This window comes from Coenobita brevimanus, chromosome 20, assembly GCF_032717465.1.
Source record: "Coenobita brevimanus isolate Jiangsu-jjx chromosome 20, ASM3271746v2, whole genome shotgun sequence".
Taxonomy (NCBI): domain Eukaryota; kingdom Metazoa; phylum Arthropoda; class Malacostraca; order Decapoda; family Coenobitidae; genus Coenobita; species Coenobita brevimanus.
The window spans coordinates 25,204,233-25,209,609 of record NC_136973.1 but is presented as its reverse complement, the minus strand read 5'-3'; the positions used below and the strand labels follow the sequence as shown (position 1 = coordinate 25,209,609).

The 5,377-nt window shown below is 52.9% G+C and overlaps 1 pseudogene; it reads right to left on the bottom strand.

Moving 5' to 3' along the window:
• Window positions 1-1,584: 1,584 nt before the first annotated feature.
• Window positions 1,585-1,953, bottom strand: LOC145391945 (cold shock-like protein CspJ pseudogene; annotated as a pseudogene).
• Between the last annotated feature and the right edge of the window lie 3,424 nt (window positions 1,954-5,377).

Here is a 5,377-nt window from a genome sequence, read left to right as displayed (position 1 = left end):
CTGATTCGCGTCTACGAGGAGGAAGCTAAACAGGGGAAGACCGAGGAAGAGAGTAGTGTGAGGTGGTAGAGTGTGAGCTACTGTATCTCCTCTACCTCTCTCTCTCTAACTCTAAACAGCAGTCGCCTCTCCCAACAGCTAAAGCTCTCTCTCTCTCTCTCTCTCTCTCTCTCTCTCTCTAACTCTAAACAGCAGTCGCCTCTCCCAACAGCTAAAGCTCTCTCTCTCTCTCTCTCTCTCTCTCTCTCTCTCTCTCTCTCTCTCTCTCTAACTCTAAACAGCAGTCGCCTCTCCCAACAGATACTCTCTCTCTCTCTCTCTCTCTCTCTCTCTCTCTCTCTCTCTCTCTCTCTCTCTCTCTCTCTAACTCTAAACAGCAGTCGCCTCTCCCAACAGCTAAAGCTCTCTCTCTCTCTCTCTCTCTCTCTCTAAACAGCAGTCGCCTCTCCCAACAGCTAAAGCTCTCTCTCTCTCTCTCTCTCAATATTAACGCCATCAATCGTTTTTTTGTTGTTTGTATATATTTGTGCCACAACAGTGGTGGGCACACGGACAAACATGACACCCCGTCAGGGAAAAAAAAAAAAAGGCATAAACATCTCTGCCATGAGAGGAAGCAGGGCAGACGAGGCAGACAAGGCAGACGAGGCAGACAAGGCAGACGAGGAGAAGCGACAAGGGTTGGAGAAGACGGTCGTAATGTAGACTGCTGAAAAGATGGTAAAAAGCAAACCAGCGCGAGGCGGTGTTGTGCATCAAGGCAGTTTCTATGAAAACAACAGCAGCTACATGGTCAGGGTGTGTCTGGCTGGTAGTGAGCAGACAGTCGCGGTGTTCAGGACGGAAGATTCCTGCGTGAAGGCGGAAAACGGCGTCGACTACGTCAGCGAAGTTCTCCTCCACACAGCGCTCTTGTTGTGCGAGCAGCTCGTCATGAGACAGTGATTCGAGGTGGGCACGAATACTATAAAGGGAGGAAGCTGGGCGAGGACGCTCTGTGAATCTAAGGGGGGAGAAGAGGCAGGGGATGGAGAGGCTGGATGTTCGGTCTCCATCGCGACAGGTGGTGCTTGTCTCGACTTCTTCCCCTTCTTTTTATTCTTTTTCTTAGGGGCAGGCGTGGTGTCTTCGTCGGCGGTCACGGCATCAGCAGGAGGTGTAGGTGACTGAGGGGGAGGGACGTCCGCGTCCTGAATGGAAGGGATGGGAGAGGGGGCCCTCTCCTCCTCAGCTGCTGACGGTGGGTGCTGAGTAGTGGCGGTGGTCTGCTCGTTTGCTGGATCCATGAGTGCGTTAGGCGCGGTGGCAGAGGAGGCAGTTCTCCTGTTAAGAGGAGCATTAAGCTGCAGCCTTTTCCGCGGTGTTCGGCGGGGATAGAGAGGCTGCAGCGTAGGGGCGCGACGCTCCTGACGAGGGGCAGAACGTGCACCACGGGCGAAGCTCTGCGGGATAGCAAGGTGCGGCAGCCCGTTCTTCTCGCAAATAAGGGGGAGAAGAACGAGCAGCGCCTCCCTGTCACCACCACAGAACGCCTTCGCCGTCGCGATTCACATGATGACAATCGTTTCCACTTCACCAGAACGACTAGGATCCAGTTTCCGGCGCCTCCGGGGACGTGGGACGCCGCCGTGCATAGGCAGAGCCTTGCACAGCCGCACCCCCGGGCCCGGTGACGTCCCTGGCCACGGGACCCTGCGGCGTCTGGTGGAGGTGGAACTCGACTGTCTCACCCTGGCTTAGTGAGCGCCGTAGACGCCGTGAAGTGGGAACAGCGATCCCCAGACGGTGCACAAAAACATCGACGCCAGTGTCCTGGCGCCTGATGAATCCGTACCCCGCCTTCACGTTGTACCACTTCATGACGCCCACGACGGTCTGCGTGCTGCTAGGCTCCTCACTGCCCAAGGAGGCCCCCCTCGACGGGTCGTAGGCAGAGTGAACGGAAGAAGGCATGGCTAGGCAGGAAATGCTACTGCTACCGCTGCTGGACCGGGAATGATCAATCCGTGGTCTCTCCCTCTCTCATTATTATTATTATTATTATTATTATTATTATTATTATTTGACTATAGGATGGTAAGTGGTGACGACAATCATCCACTCACTTGATGTAGTGCTGCCTACAGTATTCTTTTTTTTCCTTCACCTTTATCATTCTGTTTGTGCTTGTCCTGCTCTCTTCCTATTTCTCCCATCTTTCCTGTCACTTTTTATTACTCTCCTTTCCTTTATAAGTGGCTTTACACTGAGTGACAAGCATAATAGTTTCCCGTAAGCCAGGAAACCATTTACAACGCTGGGTGGTAACCATATAACCAAACCATACGTGTTTCCTACGTGTCAACAAGTGGGTTGGTGGAGGGTTAGTGTCCCTCCCTGTAAAACAACTAACTCAAAGTCAAATGGCCACCATCTACGAGAATATGGCGTCTGGCAATAGATAGATAGATAGATAGATTTTCCTGTAACTAGACTATACAGTGTTAAGTCACAGATCAATGTAAACTTCCTATCCCCTTTCAGTGCGAGAGATTGTGGCAGGTGTGTGGTGAGGCAGGTGTGTGGTGAGGCAGGTGTGTGGTGAGACAGGTGTGTGGTGAGGCAGGTGTGTGGAGGTAGGTGTTTGGTGAGGCAGGTGTGTGGTGAGGCAGGAGTGTGGTGAGGCAGGAGTGTGGTGAGGCAGGTTTGTGGTGAGGCACGTGTGTGGAGGTAGGTGTGTGGTGAGGCAGGTATGTGGTGAGGTAGGTGTGTGGTGAGTAGGTGTGTGGTGAGGTAGGTATGTGAGGCAGGTGTGTGGTGAGACATGTGTGTGGTGAGAAATGTGTGTGGCGAGGCAGGTGTGTGATGAGGCAGGTGTGTGGTAATGCACCTGGATGGTGAGGTAGGTGTGTGGTGAAGCAGGTGTGTGGTGAGGCAGATGTGTGGTGAGGCAGGTGTGTGGTGAGCAGGTGTTTGGTGTGGCAGGTGTGTGGTGAGGCAGATGTGTGGTGAGGTAGATGTGTGGTGAGTAGGTGTGTGGTGAGGTAAGTATGTGAGGCAGGTGTGTGGTGAGGCAGATGTGTGGTGAGGTAGATGTGTGGTGAGGCAGGTGTGTGGTGAGGCAGGTGTGTGGTGAGCAGGTGTGTGGTGAGGCAGGTGTGTGGTGAGGTAGGTGTGTGGTGAGCAGGTGTGTGGTGTGGCAGGTGTGTGGTGAGGCAGGTGTGTGGTGAGCAGGTGTGTGGTGTGGCAGGTGTGTGGTGTGGCAGGTGTGTGGTGAGGTAGGTGTGTGGTGAGGTAGGTGTGTGGTGAGGCAGGTGTGTGGTGAGCAGGTGTGTGGTGAGACAGATGTGTGAGGTAGGTGTGTGGTGAGGTAGGTGTGTGGTGAGGCAGGTGTGTGGTGAGCAGGTGTGTGGTGAGACAGATGTGTGAGGTAGGTGTGTGGTGAGGTAGGTGTGTGGTGAGGTGTGGTGAGGTAGGTGTGTGGTGAGGCAGGTGTGTGGTGATGCAGGTGTGTGGTAAGGTGTGTGGTGAGGAGGCAGGTGTGTGGTGAGGCAGGTATGTGGTGATGCAGGTGTGTGGTGATGCAGGTGTGTGGTGAGGAGGCAGGTGTGTGATGAGGCAGGTGTGTGGTGAGGCGGGTGTGTGGTGAGGCAGGTGTGTGGTGAGGCAGGTGTGTGGTGAGGCAGGTGTGTGGAGGCAGGTGTGTGGTGAGGCAGGTGTGTGGTGAGGCAGGTGTGTGGCGATGCAAGTGTGTGGTGAGGCAGGTGTGTGGTAAGGTGTGTTGTGAGGCAGGTATGTGGTAAGGTGTGTGGTAAGGAGGCAGGTGTGTGGTAAGGAGGCAGGTGTGTGGTGATGCAGGTGTGTGGTGATGCAGGTGTGTTGTGAGGCAGGTGTGTTGTGAGGCAGGTGTGTGGTGAGGCAGGTGTGTGGCAAGGCAGGTGTGTGGTGAGGTAGGTGTGTGGTGAGGCAGGTGTGTGGTGAGGCAGGTGTATAAGACATTTGTCAACAGGTGTAGCTGGCACCAGGGCCAGCAGCCTCCTCTCCTTCTCCTCCTCCTCACAATCTCAGGTAATTCGTATCATACCTTTAGTCACCTGTAATTAACCTCTTCTTACCTGTATGCTTCAAAAATAAATCGCAAAGTGGAGTGTCATACGCCTAATTACTTATACAAAGCTTGTGGTTAGTAGAGTTAGCCTGCATGCCATATTATAGAACGCAGAGAGAGAGAGAGAGAGAGAGAGAGAGAGAGTGGATACGTCCCCGGATGGAAGAGGTTAAGGGATAGCCTGAACTGTACAAGCTTTACGGTGTGTGTGTGTGTGTGTGTGTGTGTGTGTGTGTGTGTGTGTGTGTGTGTGTGTGTGTGCGTAATTTCCCTTGCTCTTCTCTTCAACAGTGTCAAGAGGAAGTGTCACCAAAATTCCTTCTCTCGTCTCCTCTTCCTCTTCGTCTTCCTCTTGCCCTTCCTCCTCCTCTTCCTCTTCCTCCTCCACTCCCTCTCAGTCCAGTTCTTCCTCCTCCTCCCTCACATCCTCTCTCTCCTCCTCCCTTTCCTCTCCTTCTCCCGTTCACTCCACCTCCCCTGCTCCTCTTCCCTCTTCCTTTCCCTTCTCTCCTCCCCCCTCCCCCTCTCCCTCTTCCTTCCCTTCTCTTTCTCCCTCCACTCCTACCTCTCTCTCCTCTTCTTTCTCTCCCCTCTCCCCCTCCCCCTTTCCTCCTCTCTCCCATTCCACCTGCCACTTTCTCTCAACTTTCACCTCTCATACTCCCTTTCCTCTCCCCACCTCTTCCCCAACCCCCACCCCGCCTGCCCTCCCTGTGCTGGGGCTACACCTGGCCACCGCCCCCTCCACCAACGGCCAGTGGGTGGAGAGAGAGGTGGAGACGCAGAACTCCACCACAGACCTCACTAGCTGAGCGAGAGAGAGAGAGACAGACAGACAGACAGACAGACAGACAGACAGATAGATAGACAGACAGACAGATAGACAGACAGACAGACAGACAGAGACAGACAGATAGACAGAATGATAGATAGATAGACAGACAGACAGACAGCCAGATAGACAGAATGATAGATAGATAGACAGACAGACAGACAGATAGACAGATAGATGGATACACGGACAAACAGACAGATAGACAGATAGACAGATGGAGGCACAAACAGATGGGTAGATAGACAGACAGATAGAAAGATAGATAGACAGACAGACAGACAGACAGATAGATAGACAGACAGACAGACAGACAGACAGATAGATAGATAGACAGATAGAATGATAGATAGATAGACAGACAGACAGACAGATGGATAGATAGATAGACAGATAGAATGATAGATAGATAGACAGACAGACAGATGGATAGATAGATAGACAGATAGAATGATAGA